The following is a 22365-nucleotide window of genomic DNA, read 5'->3' on the forward strand; positions in this document are numbered from 1 at the left end:
CTGCCTTTAGGAGGCTTGCAGTCTAGAACAAGCTACAGACAATACTTAAGCAAACAAAAAGACAAAATAATTTCAGATGTCAGTAAATATGCCAAAAAAAAATAACACAGGGTGTGGTGTTCAGGGGAGGAGATGTGGGGAGGGGTTACTCTAGAGGGAGCAGCCCTCACAAGGAGGTAGAGTTTGCTAGGAGGTAGAGATGGTGCAATGTGCCAAGGAGAGGGAGAGGCAGGTGCAAAGTCCCTGGGGCAGGAATGAACTTGGTGCTTTGGAGCAGTAGAGAGAAGGTCTATGCAGCTGGAGCTGGGGGAGCGGGGCGGTGGAGGGGGACGTTGGGGAAATGAGCTGGGAGAGGCTAGTGGGGACCAAGTCACCCAGGGCCGAGGTTCCCAGAGCAGACTGTGGATTTTTGTCTGAGAATAGTGGGTCTCTGTAGATTGTAAGCAGTGGAGGAACAGGTTTGATTGCCTTTTAAGAAGACCCCTCTGGCTGCTGTATGGAGGACAGATTAGGGGAGAAGGCTGAAAGCAGGGGATGGGTTAGAAGGCTGCAGCTGCTCCCCACAAGAGGTCATGGTGTGGACCAGACAGTAGAGACACCAAAAACTGTTTGGCCTCCTAACATCTTGGAACTTAAGCTCTGTGTTCTGGAAAAGGGGTCTGCTGTGGACTGTCACATAGGCTAGTTATGAAGATAAAGTGAGAAAACCTATAGGAGCGTGAGCTGCTGACCGCGGCACCTGCAGACATGCCCTGTCATGGGCACTGGGAAGGCCTCCTGGAGGTTCAGGTCTGCCTGGGGCATCCCCATCTGGGAGCCGGTCCTTGTCAGGGGTTGCTCTAGGCAGAGCAGTGACTGGAAGCCCACCAACACGTGTCTCTGGGGTTCTGTTTCTTCCTTCTCTCTTAGGGGCTCCTGATTGAAACATTCTCTCCTAAAGTACAATCCAGCCCCCAAACAGAGGCTTATCTTCCCAGCCCCTGTAGTTGACAAACATTGCATTCGGCGCTCTTTAAATGTCCTATATAATCTGGCCCCTTTTTCAGCCTGCAAAGGTACTTTTCTTCTTCCTCCTTTTTAATTCATTCCTGTTTTTTCTGCTCTGAGGGGTTTTGTTCTGTTTCTGTAGGTATGACAGGTTCATTCCTGCACCAGGACCTTTGCATTTGCTGTGCCTGGGTTGTTCTTTTTCTTTCCCTGGCTGGTGGCTTCATGAGAAATCTGCAAACTGCTCCCTAGACAACTTTGCATATAACCCCACACCCTCCTTTTAACAAGACTCATTGACCTTGTCCCATAGACGAGGAAACCAAGGTCAAGAGAGATGAGTGTGCCTGAGGTCAGGAGCTGGGCAAGGGGCATTTCTAGGGGGCATGCACGTCGTCTGCCCTCAAATCTGGGCACACAGGTAAGGCCTTGGAGTAAAACAGGCACAGTAGACTATGCAGGGTATGGTGAGGAAAGGCCTCAGCAATGGAAGAGGTCTCAGAGGGCCATGGGTTCCCCACAGCTCTCCGCTTCCAGAAAACCCTCCTGGATTTTTTTTGTTTTTTTTCAGCATGTGAGGCAGTTTATTGACATTTGCTTGCCCAGATGACTTTTCCTCACTGTTCTGGGGTTAAAAGAATTGAGGGGAAAGGGGACGTGTACAGATGAAGCCAAAAGGCACACACTGAATACGCCATGATGGGCTGAAAAGAGGTTGCTCTGAGACTGACAAGCCCCCCATTTCAGAGGCTAAGAAAGTTTGAGCCCAAGAACATGCACTCATGTAGCCAAATCCCTTCTGTCAGTCAGAGGAGAACCAGGCAAACCCTGGCCGGCCAGCCTGCCTGCTGGCTCTGCCACCAGGCATCTTCGGACCTGGCTGTCATGCTTGTGAGACCACTGATACCGCAGTAGCCATGGCGTCCTGACCTAAACAAACAGGGAAGGCCTGGCCTGACCCCATCTGTATGGCAGAGACAAAGGTGACTGATGAGCAGATCTGTGGTGCACAAGTGATGGGAGGGGCAGTGTTGTCAGCATGAGATCACGACTCTAAAATGCAATGTAAATCCACAAGGTGTGGGTCTGAAGGTTGGACACAATGATTAAGTATTGAAATGTCACTCGGAGCTGACCCAACTTCTGGACAGACAGACTTCTTGCACAGCCTTTGCACACAGGGTTTAGTCGCTGATTTGCCCAGTCCACATGAGAGGAGCCTGGATGAGAGGAGCAATGTGCATAATTTTGAAGGGTCACTGCTTAGCTTCCATAGAGCACGACCCTGGGCCCCAGAGAGCCAGCCACCTCCTCCCTCATTAACCCCTTGCTGGTGAGGAATAACCCCCTCTCCCCTGAAGGCTTCCTCTGCCCTTTCCGTGACAGATTAGGCGGGGATTGGGGCGTTCCCTTGTTCAGGAGGCCCCTCCACAGGGGAAAACCTGAGTGCCTTCATTGCAAAACGTGAGCAGGAAGGAGGCAGTAAGCATGTGCATGCGCATGTGTATGTGTGTGTGTGTGTATCTGCATGTGTGCACGGGTGGATGTGCACCACCCTCTGTGAGTACGTGCATACAATATGCGCATGTGTGTATGTGGTGGGTGTGTGCCTGTGTGGGTGTGCATGAGTCTGAGCATGTGCATATGTGTGACATGACACGATAGGCACGTGTATGTGGGGGGAGCAGGGGAAACACAATGTGTGCTCCTAGGGGCTACTGTTTCACTGTTTACACCTTGGGGCTTTCTGGCGGATGCATTGAGGAAGGTCAGGCCATCGCAGTGATGCCTCTGAGCTGAGTGTGTTCCCCCAAGGCTCCCCGGGAGGCAGCGATGAGGAGAGAGGCCTGGAGGAGGGTGTGAGCCAGGGCCAGCTCATTGTAGTCTGACCCACTGACCCTGCCTGACTGACTCAGTCTGCCCGTTGGCCACGGGGTGGCTGATGATGTCTGCCCGGCTCACTGACCCTCCCAGGCACAGGCTGGCTGACCCCGTGAGGCTGAGTGACTCATCTCTCTCAGCAGCCCATTCTCTGGAAAACCTGCCTAAATCCTAGCTCAGCCTGTGGGCTATTAGCTATTTGGAGCCATGACTCTTGATTCTCTGGATGCAGTGAGAAGCATCTTTAGGCCTTCAGACTCACTGCTTTCCCAGAGCCTCTGGCCCTTCTCTCTGGGGCCTCTGGTCTTACTTTCTCAGTCCATCTGCAAAACGGTTGTCACCAGGCAGACGCATGTTGAGAGTTTAAGGAGGGTAGGGCTAGCAGATGCTCAGGCTCTGGAAGGGCTGCTTCAATACCCAGAGGCGCAAGCCTGGGCCGTGGCCACTACAGAGCTATCTTGCAGTTGAAAGAGGGCATGCAGGGCCACTGAGGCCGGTCAGGGCCAGAGGAGGAGGGGGTGCTGGGGAACACTGACCCCAAGGCCATCCTTCCCAGGCGCTGAGAGTCTAAAGAGAGGTCAATTGGGGGGCGGGGAGGGGATACAGCGTGGCTTTCAATGAACTTGGGGAGGACCACAGTCAGGTTGGTGGGGGGGGGGGGGTTGTTGCAGCGGCTGAGAGGGGGACATGGGGAAGGCATATGGAGTTTGGAGCCACACTTGATGCTCATCTCTGTGACCTTGAACAGGTCACAGCCCTTCTCTTAGCTTCCTTTTCTGTAAGATGAGATAGTACTAAGTTCTTGGCTGTGTTATGGGGAGCAGATTCATCAGATAGGGACGGGTAAAGGGTCTGGCACATAGTGGGTGTTCAGTAAGTGTCAACACTGGGAGTGACTGAGGAAGCGATTATGAAAGGCGCGCTAAGGGACCTTCTGTTCTGGATGGACATGCGGCCCAATGGGCCCATCCCGCAAGGCCAGCTCCAACCCCCCCGCCCGGATGGCCTGCTCTGCCTCTTTGTCCCCTGGGCTCCCGCAGGGTCTGTGTCCCCCTCTTTCACAGCCTTATCTGCTGGACAATCTATCTGTCCCTATCTCTGTCTTTGCCATAATTCTCAGAGTTTCTGGAAGGGAGGGACCTTGGGAGGAATGCTTATGGCTGATTAAATGGATCAGTCTGTCTGTCTGCTGCACTGACAGTTCCATGAGCAGTGGAAGGGCAAGGTCAAGGGGAAGATACTTAATGTTTATTCCTCTCTTACTAGATGTTCTACATACTTTATCTCATGTCTCACTACAACCTTGCAAGGTAGGTATCATACCCCCATTTTGCTGATGAGAAAATGGAGGCTCAGAGAGAAGAGAGACTGGTTCCCGCTCACTCACAGCTGGGCAGTCTGTGTTTCTAGTCACTGTTCCATTCTGGTCTGAGGCAAGGAAGGGAAACCGCCGCCCTGGCCCCCATGCCTGAGCACCAAAGGGCCCCCACGTGTCTGAGAGCCACTTCAGAGGACTCCTCTGCAGCTGAGGTGCCTGTGTGTCTCTACGGTGTGGGACCTTGATCCTCTGGAGCCTGTAGGGAGGAGGAGGCTTAGAGGCTCTTGAATCTCCGGATCAGAAATTGGATTTTCATCAGTAGCAGGAGCCTGGGCCTGAGGAGCCTGTGGCTCGAAGCAGGACACAGCAGCTCTATGTTCGGGTCCTCCCCACCAGTAGGCTCAGCTTGTGTGTTCCCCGTGCATCTCCCGTGTGCAGGTGCCATCTCTATGGGTGTAACTGCTCCCTGGGTGGGCTTCTGTGTGTCACTGTGTGTGCACCTGTTGGGGGTTTGCATGAAGTGCGTACCTGTGCAGGCATGAGTTCTGGCTGTGCATCTGAATGTTTGTATCCATGTACAACTTTGCAATTTAGGGTGTGTGTGTGTGTCTGTGTCTGTGTCGGGGGCTGGGATGGAAGGTGAGAGCTGCCAAAGGGGACATATGGGGACAGGGGCCTCCAGCAGCCACTGAGCCTCACCGTCCCCCTCGAGATCTCTGCTTCTAGAATCATTCATGTAATGAAATTCAATGCTTTCCTTGTCTCTACCTTAAAACATTTCTGGCACAGACTTTGTAGTTAGAGAGTTCTAGCTCAAATCCTAGCTCCACCATCTGCTGTGCGGGAGGCTGGTGAGTTACCCACTTTCCCAGGCCCCGGGTTCCTCTGTCAGACGATTGTAATGACCGGAGATGACACCTGTGTGCCCAGTGCACAGGAGGTTCTTCGAGGTGACCATGCTATAGAAAGACGTCTTGTCAAACCATGTGTGTAAGCAGGGGATAGCTCCTTGACATCATTGCAAGACTATCTCTTTCCTTTCTGGCCATGTGTATCCTTTTCTCTGGCACCAAGTAATGCAGAAGAGGCGAGATCCTCTCGGACCTGCTGCATGACTCAGAATAACTGCACACCTTGGCATTGGGACAGCGTGGCTTGTGTGGGCTTTCTAGACTTTGCCTTGAGATGAATTGTGCTGATTTTTCACCCTCTGTGGAAGGCTAGACATTAAGCTCTTAAACTAAAAAGGGAGGCACTCCTATTTTAAAATGAATGGAATGCACGGAATTTTTGAAGCTGTAGGCTTTATAAAGTAAGGCGTGAGTTTGTTTTGCAGATCTTACGGTCTTTTAGGCAGGGTCCGCCTGGTGGTGAAATTGGACATTGCAACCCAGCTCTATTGTCGAATACCTGGGAAATGATTCAGATTAAAAAATGCTCGAGTGCCTCCACCTAGTCAAGAGCTGCCCTTAGTTTGTCACTTGTGTGGTCTCACTTCCTCTGGTCAGACAGCAGCCCCATTTTACAGGCCAGGTGTCCAGCCTGCTCAGGGTCACTTGCCATTAAGCAAGAGAGTCAGATTTGAGTCTTGGCCTTCTGACCTCAGGTCACCTCCACCAAGACAGCTATTTTTCCACCTCTTTTAAAGAAACAGAACGTAAGAAGTTTGGAATGAAGCTGTGCTGGCTAGGGTAGGGGTGTCTGGAGACCTCTGCGTGGGTCCCTCTCATCCCTGAGGTGGCCCCCAGAGGCTTTCCGGCATCCTGCTGGGAAACCCACGCTGGGGGAGGGGGGGAGCAGCCTCGCCTCCCTCCACTTTGGAAACGTATCTCTGATTTCTAGATGAACATTGCAAGAAAGATAAGAGTCACTTTATTACCCAGAAGTACTTTTGAGGGGTATTGTGATTTAAAAAATATGGTTACAAATTGTTTGCCAACAACCTCATGATCACTGGCTATAGTGATCTTGTTTGATCTGTCTCCCCAACTAGACTGTGGGCCATGAGGGAGCAGGAACCTTGGCTGTCATATTCAGTGTGGGTTCCCAAGGCCTGGCCCAGCAGAAGGCACAAGGTGAGTGACTGACTGGAACAAAAGGGAACATCATTCCCATTTTACAGATAAGGAAACCAAGACTCACGGACGTAAGGCTGAGCTCGATTAAGCTGCTAATAGGCAGCCAAGCCACAATTTGGACCAGCTTCTGGCTTTATTGTTAGCTGTGGAGCAGCAGTGAGTTGGATGGATTTATTCACCCACCCCTATCCTGCGGAGTAGAGATGGAGACCAGACTTTTGCCCCATAAGCCCCGAATCTACTCTCCAGTCTCCCAGTCCAGGTGCCCTATGGTCTGTCTGTAGAATGGGGACACAAAGACAGGATCTCTCTGGGTCCTGGAGAGAATTAATCAGCAATTTAGTGTGCAAAACACTTTCCAGACCAGTGTTAAGTATGATTAGTATTTAATTTAGTTTCATCTCCCCCTGCATCCCAACAAAAGGGAACAGATGGCCCTGGCTCCAGGTGGAGAAAGGGAGGGCGGGGCCACCCAGCCAGCACCAGCAGGAGGTTTTCAGCGCTCTGGCTTCCAATTAGCCCCTGCCTGATGCAGGAGTCCAGGGCCATGGCTGTGTGGCTGTGGAGAGGTCTTTATCCTAAAAGCCAGGTGAAGGGCAGGGGAAAACACAGCTTGGGGGCTGAATTCCCCTTCCTAGCTGCGTGACCTTGAGCAGGTCATGGCTCCCCTCGAAGTGTCAGATCCAGGATATCTGTCCTGCGGGGATGGAGTGGGTACACGAGACCCGACTGAGAAGGCACTGGCCCTGGCCATGGTCAGTGCCCAATAAACACAAATCCCTTCTCCCTGACTCCTTTAGGACACCCAAGCATGGGTTTGGTTTACTCTGGGGAGGCTTTCATAGAGTTGAAAACACATGGGAGGTGGAATCTTGCAGATCTGAACACAAGCCAGTGGCTCCAACTCTTGTGTGATCTCCTTCATTCTTCACGTTTCTTATCTGCAAAATGGGCATGACTGTGGCTCCTGCTCTGCCGCCTTGCGGAGTGGACATTAGCTGAGACGATGGCTTTGGAAACTGTAGAGGGAGATACACATGGGAATGACTGCTTCTGTTTCCTTGCTTTTTCTGCCCCACAGTCTGTCTTTTGGGCTGTGGACTGGAGGGGGGGGATAGTTTGAAGGCGGTAGGATGCTGGGACGAAATCCATATGTAACCCGGCCTGGCTGGGAATGTATCACCGTTCTGGGCTCTATCCATGCCTCTCCTCCTGCCCCCATTCAGTTAGGGGACCAGGACCCAGAACACAAATGTTCAAAAGCAGGCTCTGGATTCTAAGAAACAGAGGGGCTACCCTGAGCAGGAAAGAGCAGTGCAGCCAACAAGGCAGTACCACTCAAGCTCACCATGGTGCTGGGTTTAAAAGGCTTCACCTGCTCAAAATACTGGGAGACCAGAGGGACCAATGGGGCAGAAGGTGATGCGCAGAGGATGAGCTTTGGAGTCAGGCTGACCTGGGCTCAGATCTGGAATCTGCCCCTTTTTATCTCTGGGACCCTGAGGGCTTTACCTCTCTAAGCCTCAGTTTTCTGTTCTGTAAAATGGGAATAATAACACCCTTTTAGAAGAGCCATAGCAAGGATCAAATAAGAGACAATATGAAACCCAAAGCCATAATGTTTCCTGGGATGGCTCTGAACTTTCTCAAAAGAGAGTAGAAAGGGAAACAACTACCAATTCGGGGGATCATCTATACCTCTCATTATCTTTACCTCCCATTTTGTTTTCCTTTGTCTGGCAACAGCTCCTTGTTCTGTTATTTGGGGAACTACTGGAGTTCTGCTGCCATCAGATCACCTCACTTCTCTAGTTTAGGGAGGTCATGTGACCTAAACCAAACCAATCAGAATGAAACCTAGGACCTTTGTGGGTGCTCCCGGGAGAGAAGTCCTGCTTTTCCTGTTACTTGGGACAGTTGGACAAACAACTGGTGCTAATGGCAACATCTTGCCACCCTGGGGGGCAGGGAGAGCCTGCCTGAGAATGGGATGACCCGGAGGAGGGCAGGGCTGAGAGAGAGAGGGAGAGAACTAGCTTCCTGATGACCTTACGAAGAACCAGGACCCAGCTGTGCATGCGCTTTCAGCAGTGTGAGCCACTACTTTACCTTTTCATTTTTACCTAAGAGCAGTTTGAGCTTTTAAAAACTAAAAACCACTGGCGACTTTTTTTTTAAAACTAACTCACCTATAATAAATAATGTGATTCTGACAGAACCTTTGATTTTGACAATGGGAATATCGCAGACTTGAGCATCTGGGAATAAGATGAAGATATTTATTTAGGTTTAATTTGCTAATATTTTGTGAAAATGTCTGTGTTTGTGTTCATGAGGCATAATGGTCTTGTGATGCTTTGTCTGGTTTGGGGATCAAGCTAATGCTGGCCTTGTGAAATGACGGGAAGGTTCCTTCCTGTTTTCTGAAAGATTTTGTGCAGTTTGTATTATTTGTTCCTTAAATGTTTGGTGGGATTCACCAGAAAAGCATGAGGCAGATTTGTGATGCCATAAATTCCCTTAAAAAAAAAAAAAAAAAAAAAAAACGAGGAGCTGTTTTGTTCACGATTTCTGTCTTATGTGTTGACTGGACTATTTCCCAACATTTTGTGACCTAAATTCTTGTTTTGAGCTGCTCCAGCCTCTGATAACTCTGATCTAAATTTATGTGTCCAGTTTTGTGGTTTTTACTTTAAAAAAAATCAACAAATTGTTTGTGATCTTTTTAAAAATTTGATATAATACAGTTAATATTTATTTAATCTTAAAGTTGCTGTGCCCTGTTTAATTTTCAGCTTCATCTCTCAGATTGACCCGTCGATCTCACCTCCCATGCTTGTCCATGCTTTCGCTCTATCTTGAGCTCTCTTTCTTGACCCTGCCCTGGTTTACTCCATTGGGATACCACTTCTACTAAACTTTTCTGGCTTCCCAGTCTGGGCTAGGTGACTTCCCTGGCTCTTCTTACTCTCTGGGCTCTCTTCCTCCACTGCCCCCCGCCCCCCACCGCCCCCAAGCTGGAGTCATCTTATATTAAACTCATCATCTGTGGTCTGTGTTTGTCTCTGTCCCAGACTGTGAAGTTCTAGATGGCAGACCCTACATCTACTCCATTCATTGTTAGATTTCAGCTCTGAGCACAGAGCCTGGCACATGGGCCCTTGACAGACCCTCAATGAGTGAATGAACATTTATTGCTATTCATGCCCACAGCCATAGCAACAGTAACCACCTATGTGTACACACCTCTGAATAGTTTACAGGAGCTCTCATGGGCTTATTCTCATTTGAATCCTCACAGTAATTCTGTGTGGTCGGTGTCACTGTTTGCATGCACACTGAAGCCCATAGGAGAATAGTGACTTGCCGAGCTATGGAAACTGCAGGGCTGGCATGCAGAGGCAGGTCTTCCTGACTCCAAATCCAACCACTCCCCTCCAGCTCAGTTACATGCCAGGATGCTATTTGGAAAGTGTTTTAGGATTCACCCCTAGGTGAAATCTGGTGCTGAAACTGTACTCCAGGGAGGAGTGTTGGGCCACGATGGGGGCTGGAGACAAGGGCCCTACAGATGCCCGGGCTTCCAGGTGAGATGGGTCCACAGCTTACTGGGAAAGGAGACAAGAGACAGGGAAACTGGAGTTTCAGCAGCAGAAGGCAGGCAGTAGCACAGCGCAAGGTCTGTGGAGGGGAGTTTCCAAAGCAGGGCTAGACCATGGCAGGCAGAGGTGGAGAGAGGCCCCTCCAGTCTGGGGACCAACTGACTTTGGATGTGGATTCAGCTATCACCTCTCCAGCCTCCCAACCCCACCCCAAATCCTTGTTGCCAAACCTTTCCTGACCTCACTGATCTAATGGATGTGTTAAACCAAGGCTTCTAAAACCCACAGAATGAGATTTGGGCTTTGGGCTCAGGGCTTTGTTCTATTGCTTTCCATTCCTTCCTCTTTCCATTTGCCTGCCTAACTCCGACTTATTCTCAGGTCTCAGCTTAGATGTCCCCTTCCCCAATTCTATGTTGGGAAAGGAGTCCTACCATTCCCTAGAGGCTTACTGTGTGTTCATATTTCTTGACTCTGACCCTGAGAGCAAGGACTGTTTTACTCATCTCTACATCTGTAGTAGGCAGTGCTTTTCGTCTGTAAACTGGATGTGGCGATTCCTAATCACAGGGTGGATTATGAAGATTCAGTCGCAAGTGAGATTTCAAACACCTCAAAAATGTCATAACTGACATGCAATGGAGCCTAGTCATTTTTTCTTAGCTAATGTCAAGGAAGGCTTCCTCTGGAGCAAGCAGAGTGCTAAAGGGTTCATGTGTGTGACCTCGTTGGATCCTCTTAGTACATGCTTCCTTCTGTTGGTCCGAGCAGCAGAGTTCTGGGCAGAGAGGCTTACCTGGAAGGTGTGGAAGACTGAGGGGGTCAAGCCATGTCCCCTTTATCCCCCCCCTACACACCTGACTCGACTCTGAATAAGTTAGCTCATCTCTCTGAGTTTCAGCTTTCTTTTCTGAAAATGGGGCCATGAAGACATACCTTTCTGTATTGTGAAGACTCCTGCCTGCAGAGCAAGGCACTTAAGAGCTTCCTCCTCCTTTCCCACAGTCTTCTTGTCCCTTGCTGCACTGGGCACAGGGCAAGGCACACAGAACATAAGGCTCCATGGGTGGTTGACTCTCACCCACTACCCTCTCCTGCCCTCAGATGGAGTCTATGCCTGATTGCCATCTGTACCTCCTGTACCACTTTTGGGGCCAGGTACCATTTTGGTCTCCAGGACACATTTACTGAAGGAATGAATAAATTCCAGATGGTGGAAAGAACAGGAGCACAGACTACAGATATGAAAGGCAGACAAAGCAGAATATTATGGGAAGACCAGGGAGGAGTTGGATTTCTCTAGAACAAAGTATCAGGAAGTGGTTAAGATACCTCTGATTAAGCTGTGCCCCAGCTTGAAATTCATCTGACATACTTACTTATCTCTTAAATCTGAATTCAAATATCACCTTCTCACTAGCTTTGTTCAACCCTCTGGGCAGAATCAAGTGCCCTTCAAGATTCTGTTCATGCCTCCTTTGTACACTTTTAATCCTATGTCATAGATTTTTGGTTTGCCTGACTGACCCCCTGCCAGACTGTGGGTTCCCTGAGCGCAGGGACTATGTCTGGCCTCTCTTGGGATCTCCATGGCTCGGGGATTCTGGAACTAGAAGGCTCAGGTCATGCTATGTCCCCACAGCAAGGGTGTGTTGAACTAGTGAATGTTCCACTCAGAGCCCAGAACAAATGCACTTGTGTCTGGATACTTGCTCCTTCTCAGCAGCCAGCCAATTCAAAGGCCAATGGAGATGACGGACCCAGTTGATCTGACTTGCATGGTGGCAGGGAGGCTATAACTGCTGACCTTGGAAGCAGAGCTTGTGTGGGGTGACTGGGTAGGTGGGCTCTAAGAGTCAAGAAGTACACTGGGCTCCAGTTCTCTCTGCCACTGCCTGACCTGGGCTAAGTCCCTTCACCTCTCTGAGCTTTGACTTCTCTGTGACTCGAGGACTGGAGAGAGGAGAGAATGTCCTGTAGAGATAGCTGGTGCTCCTCTCACTTCTAAAGTTTTATTCATTTATTTCCTGGGTTCTTAGAGACTGAGAGACACACGTCAACTCTCTTGTGTACACACACCCACACACAGGAACACACACAGCCTGCCCAGGTACACATACACACAGATTCATAACAACATACTGACTTTTAGAGACACAGAGACACACATGTGCCTAAATGTCACACTTGCACAGGATATGGAGACACTTGGCCTCCTGTGTACACATATCCCTGCAGATACAAAAGACTTGATTTTTCAATCCTCACACAGTCTCATTGATACCAGCAGGTATGTGAGCACAAGCACACACATTCCCTTTGGGGATCTAAGCTGCTGCAGTGGGGGATTTGAAGCAGACCTGCATCTCTGCTCTGGCAGGTGGCATGTCTCTCTGGCCTCTCTCTCAGGCTTGGGCTGGGCAGAGTAGCTGCTTGGCTTCTTGGCTGAGAGGTGAGCAGAGTGAACCCCACCCATGGTCTGCAGGGGTGAGGATTGGGCTGGGGACTCATCTTCCAGGTTACTGCCTGTAGATGCTGCTTTTAAAAATAGCTTCCTACTGCTCCCAGGAAAGCTCTTGGGGAATGAGGACTCCAGAGATTGGATTTTACTTGTTCCTTGCCTACCCATGGAGCTGTGTGCAATGCTCCCCTCAAGAGACCACCAGCGCTGCCCTGACTCCCTGGTTGTGTCATGTTACCTGTGGCTAGGAGGAAGATACCTAAGGTGGCTGAATGCTTGAGGTGGGTGGCAGGCAGGGGTGGCTTCATGGCTGAACCTTCCCCTCCCAGAGGACAGCTGCTGGCTCTGCCCTACTGGGTGGAAGCATTATGCACCTCCTGGAGGCAGCGTGACCTACTTAGTGGTTTATACGTGGGCTGTGCCACTCCCTGGCTTTGTAACCTGGGACAAGTTGCTTAATGTCTCTGAGCATCAGTGTTTTTGATTGAAAAATGGGGCTAATCACCTCTCCCTCTTGAGTTGTGAAAGTTAAGCCACAGAAGGTAGGTGCAGACATCTCTCTCCTCTACTCCCCAAGCCCTCACTGCCCTCCAAATAAGGAGAGGCCTGGTTCATGTAGGCATCCCCAGGCCTGCCGTGCCTTACCGTCTTTCTTTTTGGCCTCCTCTGCCTACAGTGCCTCTCTTCTGGATAACCAGGAATCATGTATTTCTGCATTCAGAACCCCAGAGAGCAGTGCAGGAAGCAGCCGTGTGTGTGTGTGTGTGTGTGTGTGTGTGTGTGTGTGTGTGTGTTGGAAGGGAGGTCCTGGGGACCACCAGGCTAGTGGTGTACAGAAGTACTAGCTTAGCAGTTTTGATGGTGCAGAAATCAGGCTTCAGGACAGGTCTGGGATGGGGGAGCTGGCAGCTGATGAGACGCAGGGCTGAACCTTACATCTGTGAAGCCTGTGGTCTTGGGCCCTAGGCAGGAGTTTGGGGCAGTTATCCTCACATACACACAGATTCATATCAACGTACTGACTTTGAAGAGTGAAGAGTCTGGGCCTCATCTCTGGCTCTGTGACTTTCTGACTGTGTAGCCTTGGGCATGAGATGCAGCCTCTCGTTTCTTCAACTGGAACTCTGTTGCTCATGTCTCAGGGAGGATAGGTGGTGGAAGATGCTTTGTCAGCCTGTGTATGGCCGGAAAGCACCCACCCCAGCCAGATGAAACCTGGAGGTAGTATGGTCTCTCCAAAAGCCCCAGGAGAGTTCAGAGGGCAGGTGGAGCTCCAGGCCCACCTAATTCTCTTTGTCCTTTGACAAACACTGACAGAGGGACTTAAGGGTGTGGTTGGGCTCTGGCCAACTGTCCTGGCAAAAGGGCACCTTCCTAGAAGGAGTAGATGCCTCTTTCTAGAGAGTAGGTTTCTGAGCATTGTGGGGAGGGTCCATGGTGTGGGCAGGTGGGCCTGGTCCAATGCCCTCTTTGCTGTTTGTTTGCGGGCTGGCCTCAGGCCATCACCAGCCTGACAAGCTTCAGATCCCTGACAAGCTGGAATGATAATGCCTCCTTTGCAGGGCTGCTGTAAAAATCAAATGAGAGAGGTCTTAAGGCCACTCATGAAAAGACCTGTGGGAAGCAAACTTTCTACCTTCTTGATGTTGGTATCTGCATCTGCCTTTGTGTGCCCTTTGCCTGACCCCACGAGGTGAGGCCAGTCCCCAAGATCATCTGTGGACTGCGGGCCAATCACGGGGCCAGGAGATGGTGCAGTGCAAGGACCCAATCAGGTGTGTGTGGGTGCATCTTGTCTCAGTGGCTGGTTTCTTTCCCTAGAACTCACTGTCTCCACCTGTCAGATGGGGGAGGCATCCCATGGGTATGAATCACAGTGTCTCTAGGAACAGAAGGTGCCTCACACCTCAGGGCTTGCTGGGCTGCTTTACTTAGGCTTGGGAGCTTCGAAATGTGCATGGGACAGAAACCATCTGAGTGTGCAGAGGCAGGCATGAAACCTGAGGAGAAGCATTTAGAACAGGCGGGAGCTATGGGGTTATCTAGGTCACTGAGGCTCAGAGAGGGACAGGGCTTACCAAAGCAATACAGTGACTGGTTCACACAACAAGATAGTGACTGAGCCAGAACTACAACCTATAGTTCAGGTATCTCTTGGATGGAGGAGACTGAAATCCTTTGGTCCGGGGCATCTGCATGGCTCAGTGGTTGAGCATCTGCCTTTGGTTCAGGTCGTGATCCCAGGGTCCTGAGATCCAGTCCCATATTGGGCTCCCTGCATGGAGCCTGCTTCTCCCTCTGCCTGTGTTTCTGCCTCTTTCTCAGTGTCTCTCATGAATAAATAAATAAAGTCCTAAAAAAAAATCATTTGGTCCGACCTCCCACCCAAGAGTGCCTGTTTACACACCTGCGGGACAAGGAGCTCACCACCTTATGTGGCAGCTTCTTAATTTGTAATAGCTCTGAATATTTCTCTTTCACCTTGAACTGAAAATCTGTTCCCAGTCACTCCAGCCTCAGCCCTCAGGATCAATATGCATTGCTTCCACAGGTAGATAGTCATCAACAGAGATCACGTGTCCCGAGTCTTCTATTGTCAGGACTCCCAATTTTGCAGCTCCCTATGCAAACAGAACAGATTCCAGACCCTCACCCTCTTGGTTGGTGAAAGGATCATCACACCTTCTCAGAATTCAGATCCAGATTTCCAAAGAATAAATGATGAAAACACCATAGGCCGCCTCATTGACGATGTTCAATACTGCAATAACAATTAGGAAATTTTACTAGTGAAGAAAAAATTGATTCAGAGGTAAAGAGGATTTTTAAAGGCCTTTTCAATTTGTGATTTTCATGTGGGGCAGTTAATCTAAAAGCAAATAAAAGCATCTGAATGCCAGAAAAAAAATATGCGGTGAAATGTATTTTTTTTGGAGAGTAAGTCTGACTCTACTATTTTATTATAGAATTATACCTAAAATAGATTCTACTGACTGTGAACCCCTTGTGGGAGAGTCTGGATCTTTCTGTCACCCACAGCAGCTAGAGCTGGCCAGGACACACAGGAGGCGAATGAGTATACAAATGGATAGATAGGTTCAGTTGATGGTTATTTGAATGTATAAAAGGTCAGGTGCATGTCCCTGCTTCATTCATCTCCTCCTGGACCTTAGAGGTGTGTTGAGCAGTCCTGGGTTTAAGACCATGACAGGGATGCCTAACGGAAGGAATGGCAACCACTCTGGACAGCCCCAGGCTACTGTGGAAAGGAGGTCATAGGCTAACTGGTGGTTTTGCATTCCAAACATCCATTTCCCTTTCTTTTATTTTCTTTTTAATTTTTTAAAAAAGATTTTATTTGTTTATTCATGAGGGAGGGAGAGAGAGAGAAAGAGAGAGAGAGAGAGAGAGAGAGATAGGCAGAGACACAGGCAGAGGGAGAAGCAGGCTCCATGCAGGGAGCCCGGACGTAGGACTGCACGTGGGACTCCATCCCGGGTCTCCTGGATCAGGCCCTGGGCTGAAGGCGGTGCTAAACCTCTGAGCCCCCCGGGCTGCCCTCCCTTTCTTTTAATAATGGCATCAATTTCCTTTGGAACTGCTCCTCCCCCAGTCTCTCTCCATGTGGTTTTAGGTAGTACTGAACCCCCAACCTGGGGCTCCAATAGAGGGCATGTGACAGGGGTTTTATCTTTCAGTGCTATCCATTCCTCTGGCTACAGTGATTGGCTCAAGGATGGGCATGTGACCCAAGAGAGGCCAATGAGACTCTTTCTGGAATTTATGCTAGAACTGTGGGGAAGAGTTCTTGTGTGGCAGGTTGCTAAGCTAAGGGGATCTAAGTCTGGAGCCTAGGGGCCACAGTGAGAAGAGAACTTGCCTGAACATGAAACTAACACTGGAAAGCAAAGCTAAGACATGGAGAGAAACAGCTCTGCTCTCATCATTTGAGCTGTGGTGGAAACCAATCATCTTTGAGCCGCTCATCATGTATATCAATAAATTGTCCCTTTTGCTCCAGACCCCTTGAGTCAAGTTTCTTTCACTTGCAACTGCAAGTATATTGACCGGTAGGAGAGTGCAAGAGGCAAAGTTTCTCTTCGGGTTTTGAGAGAGAGAGCGAGCTATCAGGAAGCCCTCCCTCTCTGAGCTTCCCTGGGAACCTGGGTGGGGATGCACACCAGTGCCTTCTCTCTTCCCACCTACATGGAGTAGAGGGACTGGTAGGGCCCAAAAAGCAGGGTGGCATCCTGGGAGAGTCCTTCCTGTCTCTCATCCACACATCCAATCAGCCACCAAATCCAATCCATTCACCTTCCTTAAAATGCTATCACAGGGCCCCATCTTTCTGTCTGTCCCACTATTGGAAATGGCTTTTTCTCAGTGGGTTCAGCATAAGAGTCCAGTCCATCTTCTGTGAAGCTTCCTCATGCCTCTCTCCCTATTCAAGTCAGACCCAGCCACCCCTGCGTCCTCTCAGCACCTTGCACATCCTTCCATCACCATCTTCAAATTGCCCAGTGGTCCTAGGCTGTCTTTGTGTCCATTTCTACCCTCGGCTCTGGGAGCTCCTTGAGGGCGGAGCCCTGCCCCATTCATTCCAGCGCCTGGCGCAGGGAGCACAGACCTCTGATACATCATGCATCATGTCCAGGGAGTTGCTTAGTGCTACCACCCCACTTGCCATGTGTTTTTGTGCTTACTCATTTAAAACCACTTCCAGGGGAGAGAGGGACCAGAGAGTCAGTTATTCATCCTCCACCTCGTCCAGGGGAGCAACTGCAACAAGTCCAGGAGGTCACCCCCACTAGCTGCTGGGAGCTGAGATTTCTACTCCACTTTCATAGGCTGCTTTGAGGAAATCAATGGGCTTTTCAGGAGGATGGTGGGAATTTTCAAGGTATCCTGGTCCAAATGCCAATAAAACCAGATGCAGAAGCAGATGGTGATGACCAAAAGCACATTCCTGCTGGAAGGAGAGAGTCTCATCCCATCCTTGGCTCATGTCTTAGAATTACTGGACCAGAAGAGGACAGTCCCTTTAATTAATAACAGAGGGAGAACTGGACAATGTTCTCCTAATCCCCAGCTCGGGAGACCCCCAAAGACATAAGCAATCAAATCTCTTACCCTGGCTTCTGCCAGCTTGGAGGCTTTTTAACAAGGAAGAGGGTGAAGGGAGGGAGAGGATGCCATTGCCATGCTCTGGGCTGGGGGCCTGAACCCCATCATCTCTTCTCATGCTCTGCAACCACTCTAGAAACAAGGGGCTATCCCCATTCCTCAGGTGAGGGACTGGAGGCCCTGAGATGTAAGATCATTAGCCAAATTCACACAGCTGGTAAGTGGTGAGAAGAACTTCAAATCTGGTCTAAATGACCCCTTCCCCTTCATTCCAGCCAGGCCAGTCAGGTGAAACAGTTGATGAGAATCTGTTGGAATCCTGATCCTCCACTTTCTGACCCAGTAGGTTATATAAACCACGAAGCCTCTCTGATGCTCAGTTTTCTCATATGCTCATTGGGAATGACAGTCCCACCGATCATGGCTGTTGTGTGAGAACAAAGTGGGAAAACATGTCTACTGCGTCTGGCTCATAATAGTGGTACAGTGAAGGTATTGGCTATGATGACACCCCCCCCCCACCCCCCGCCCTGCTCTGGACTTTCAGAATCCTTGGATGACCTATCACATTGTCAAATTCTAAGTCACTTGAAACCAGAGAGGTCAGGTCTCAGCCTTCAGATCCCACAAACCCTGTGACCCCAGCCAAGTCCATTCACCTTTCTGGGTCTCAGTTTTCTTCTCTGTGAAATGAGAGTGCTGGGCAGGCTCACTCTTCCCAATCTGGGGGAAGACAGTAATGAGTGGGGGCTAGGGAGAGAGGGCATTTTCCAGTAGCAAGGTAGGCCTGGTTAATGGTGTTGTCATATTTCTGAGCTTTGGGTTGGAGCGATATCACCTCATGACTTACCTCTTGCTGATCAAAGCTCTGACTGGCAGTTAAGTGTCTTTGATTAATAAAAAATGGGGAAAATGAATTAATCATGACTTAAATGCAGTGCATTTGGGAAACAGAATCTTTAAAAACTTAGATCCACTGGGGCTGGGAGGGAAAAAAAAAAGGTGTCCTTGACGAAGAGAGGTTGGAGACCCCTGTGGTCAATGTCCATGGAGCCCTCCAATTGTGGACAACAGACCTGTGTGGCCAGGGGCCAGTGGGTGCTGACACTAGGGACGGGGAGCCTCGGTCCCTTTAAGGCTCTTCTCCCTGCAGCCAAGCCCCAGGCCTCTGCGGGGGAGGACATGCATTATTGAAAGCGCATTTCAATACCTATTCACTCTCCTCCTCCTCCTGTGGGTGGCAATCACAGTTTACATAATCTGTCTCTCTGTCCTCCCAGGCAGCTGCTCCCTTCTGGCTGAGTGGTTTGAGGAGGGGGAGGGTGGGGAGAAAGGAGAGACATTAACCGTGTATGGCCACCTCAAGTAGTGGCCAGGTTGCCTTGGAATGAAGGAATGAGATCAGACTTTGACGTTACACAGCCCTGGGTTCAAGTGGGTACACAACTTTGCCCACTTCTTGGTGATCTTGATCCACTCCCATGGTCTCCATTACAGTCTCCATGCTAATGGCTCCTAAACCTCTGTTTCTAGCGCAAACCTCTTTCCTGAACTCCAGGTCCACCTGTCAATGACTTGAGGGATAGCTCTGTTTCTGTGTTCACAGACAGCCTAGGCTTAGAATGTACCAAACTGATCTCACAGTTTTCTTTCAAACGGTCCATCCATCCATCCATCCATCCATTATCTATTCATCCATCTACCCACTCATTCATTCATCTATCTAATCATCCATCCATCATCCATACATTCAACCACTCATCCATCCACCCATCCGTCCATCGATCCATCCGTCCATCGATCTATCCATCCATCCATCCATCCATCCATCCATCCATCCACCATTTCCTAAGTGTGTAGCATTTGTCAACTTTGGGGGTACAGCAAGACACAAGACAGGCACTGTGTTTTCCCTCCCAATACTTTGTTGTGAAAGAGACAGACAAATAAACAGAAAATGATAATAAAGGTGATGAGGATGATGATAAGGGAAGTGTAAGATGCTGCAGGAGCACAGAAGGGGTTACCCAACATAGTCCTGGGGGATCAGAGACTTTTTTGGAGGAGAAGCTGGAGATGTTTTTGGACCTGAGTGGTAAGAAAGAGTGAACTTTCTTTTCCTCTGTGTTCCTTGTTCCTTCTTGTAATAGTGTAACACCTCTTCCAGAGCACCTCCCCCTTTCCTTCTCACTGTCCTCATGGATTGAGTGGGAGATTCACGTAATTACCAGCTCCAGGGATGGGCTTGTGATCCAGGCTTGGCTACAGGGTGGATTACGGATCCGACCACTGAAATTCAATCCCAGAATTGTGCTGGAACCATTGGGGTTGGGCATCCTATTTCCACTGGACTTGCTCATTTTGTAGAAAGGTAGTTGCTGTGTTGCCTCCCTGAGGGGGAGATCCTGCCTGAGAGAAAGGCCAGTGTAGAGGAGGGCAGAATCCAGAGACATAGAAAGTCTTGTAGTCGTCATTTGAACCCCTGGATCCAGGTGTGCCAGATGCCAGCAATGTCAGACTTTTCTTTTTATTTTAAGTCATTTTGTGTTAAGTTTCTGTCACTTGCAGTTAAAAGGGCCCTCATTAACAGTAAAGAATCTCATTAACAGTAGGAAAGCATTTTCACATCCTTTGTCTTATTTGATTTTCACAACAGCTCTAGAAATCTGTTTACAGATGGCAAATGAAAGCTCAGAGAGCTGAGTCAGTGGGACGCAGCCCAGGTCTGTCAGGCACCAAAGCCCATGTTTTATTAAGGATACTTTGGAGATTAAACAAGAAGGATGCTAGGGAGTAGGATTCAGTTTTGAGCAGAGAGGACACTGAAGAACTGGTCCACAGGAGAGGACCTTCTTCCCCACAGCCCACATTCCATTACATGACTATGTTTCAAGATCTTACTGAAAAGTCACCTCCTCCATGAAGCCCCTGGGAATCCCTGCTCCTGGATGCTCTTCAGCCCTGGTCAACATCTCTTTCATAGCGTCAGTCACTTTCAGCCTCCCTCTTTCACTTATGTCAGTACATGACTCATCTCCCTTTCAGGGAGGTCTGTACTTTACTCATCCTTGATTAGACCTGAGCTCCTTGCCCCATGCCTGGCACGCAATAGGGGTTCAATGCATTTTTTAAAAAAATAAGTATTTGAAGTAAATTAATGTCCATATAAGAAGTACATTTAGGATGTGAATCAGAGTGACAAGGTGACAGAGGAAAATTGAGATGAGACACAGAGACAGAAAGACACACAGAGAAAGGAAGAATGAGTCAGTGAGGAAGTGAAAGAGAGCATGTAAGGGGAGGCCTGAGCTGGAAAGCCAGAGAGAATGCCCTGGGTATGGAGATCTGGGAGGGTCTGCTGGCTTTTACTGGGGTTCAGGTGACCTTACTCCTGGTGTTTTATAAGGGAACCCTCTGGAAAGGACTTGGTTTGCCCAGAACCCGGTAGGGTTGGAAGGATAAACCCCATGGGATGGGTGGAGAGTAGCTGGGGAGTCAAGAAGAGTCCCTGTAGCCACTCTCACTACCAGACTGGGGTGGGAGAGACCAGCCAATTGTGAGAGCTGCTGGAACTGAAGGAGCTGGCAGGGCTCCACAATGACAGAAAGGAAGGACAAGGCAGCTGGGGGGAGTGGCACCTAGAACCTTCCTGTGCCACATCCGGAGACCTCCCCACCAGTGGTGGCTCTGCTGTGAGCCTTCCCTCCAGGAGCCCAGACCAGAGAAGGCAGCAGGCCTGTGAGTTGCCCCACTCTGTTCTGGGACTGGGCGGTCCACCAGTGGCCCCTCTCCATCATGACTTTGGCCATCACCATCCATAGTCTGGAGCACCATCCAAAAGTGATCCTATTTATTCTGTCCATCTTCTTGTTTCTTATCTATCTCTCCCTCTACAGGGGCATTGCCAAGAGGATACGGACCTTGTGGGTCTGCTAGTGCCTAGCAGTGTGCCTGGGGTGTTCACCAAACGCTGAGTGGATTCATGAATGGAAGAAGAAGCTGGATGGCTGGCAGTGTGCAGTGCGTGTGTGGTGGGGGTGGGGATGTTGCTTGCAGGTAGCCTTGACAAAGCACTTTGCCAGGCAAGGCTCCCAAAATAAAGGCGTCTGGGCTCTGAGATGAGAGCCCTTGAGAAGAGAAAGGCCCTTCTGGGGCTAATTGTCTGGCTGGCAGCCAGAGTGAGGGCAGCTGCGGGGAGGTCCTAGGGCAGGGATGCTCTGCCTGCCCCTGCCACACCTGCTCTCTGGCAGGGAGGAAACCACTAGAGGCCTGCTGTAGCTGCAGGAGACAAAAGGGATGCTGCCCCTGCTACTGAGGGAGCAGAGAGCCAAAGTACTGGGCTGGAGGCAGGACGTGGAGCCACACAAGTCCTGGAAGTGGCCAGGGAAGGAATGAGCATGTGCCATCTGAACCAGGGGCTGCTTTGTAGCAGGCACCATGCTGGCTCATTGGCCTTTCTCCATAAGGCTCCGAGGAAGGGACTATTAAAACAGATGAAGGGCAGCCCGGGTGGCTTAGCGGTTTAGCGCCGCCATCAGCCCAGGCCTTGATCCTGGGGACCCGGGATCGAGTTCCACATCGGGCTCCCTGCATGGAGCCTGCTTCTCCCTCTGCCTGTGTCTTTGCCTCTCTGTCTGTATCTCTCATGAATAAATAAATAAAATCTTTAAAACAAACAAACAGGGGAAGAGTCTAAGGCCCAAGGAAGTAAAGTGACTGGTTCTGGGCCAGAGAGTGAGTGGTGGCAGACCAGGCAACTCAGGTTGGCCCAATTCCTCCCTTCATATCACTGGACATCTAAAACGATAATGGAGTTGGGAGTCACTAGGTTTCTGGTGGCTACTCACCTCTGCTGGGGCTTTTGGTGAGACGCAGAGAGAGCGGAGGGAAGAGGGAGAAAGAGAGGAAAGGGAG

The 22365-nt window shown here is 49.9% G+C and overlaps 1 protein-coding gene and 1 long non-coding RNA gene across 7 annotated transcripts in view; one reads left to right on the top strand and one right to left on the bottom strand.

Moving 5' to 3' along the window:
* The window catches only part of CPLX2 (complexin 2), an 84347-nt gene that overhangs the window by 39208 nt on the left and 22774 nt on the right, over nt 1–22365 (bottom strand). The gene's annotated exons all lie outside the window — the stretch shown is intronic.
* The window catches only part of LOC118349984 (uncharacterized), a 68096-nt gene that overhangs the window by 5390 nt on the left and 40341 nt on the right, over nt 1–22365 (top strand). For all 4 annotated transcript variants that reach the window (XR_007410205.1, XR_004814976.2, XR_004814974.2 and 1 more), the window contains exon 2: nt 6180–6261. This is a non-coding gene — a long non-coding RNA (uncharacterized LOC118349984). The remainder of the gene's footprint in view (nt 1–6179; nt 6262–22365) is intronic.

The sequence above is a fragment of the Canis lupus genome, chromosome 4 (assembly GCF_003254725.2).
Source record: "Canis lupus dingo isolate Sandy chromosome 4, ASM325472v2, whole genome shotgun sequence".
Taxonomy (NCBI): Eukaryota; Metazoa; Chordata; class Mammalia; order Carnivora; family Canidae; genus Canis; species Canis lupus.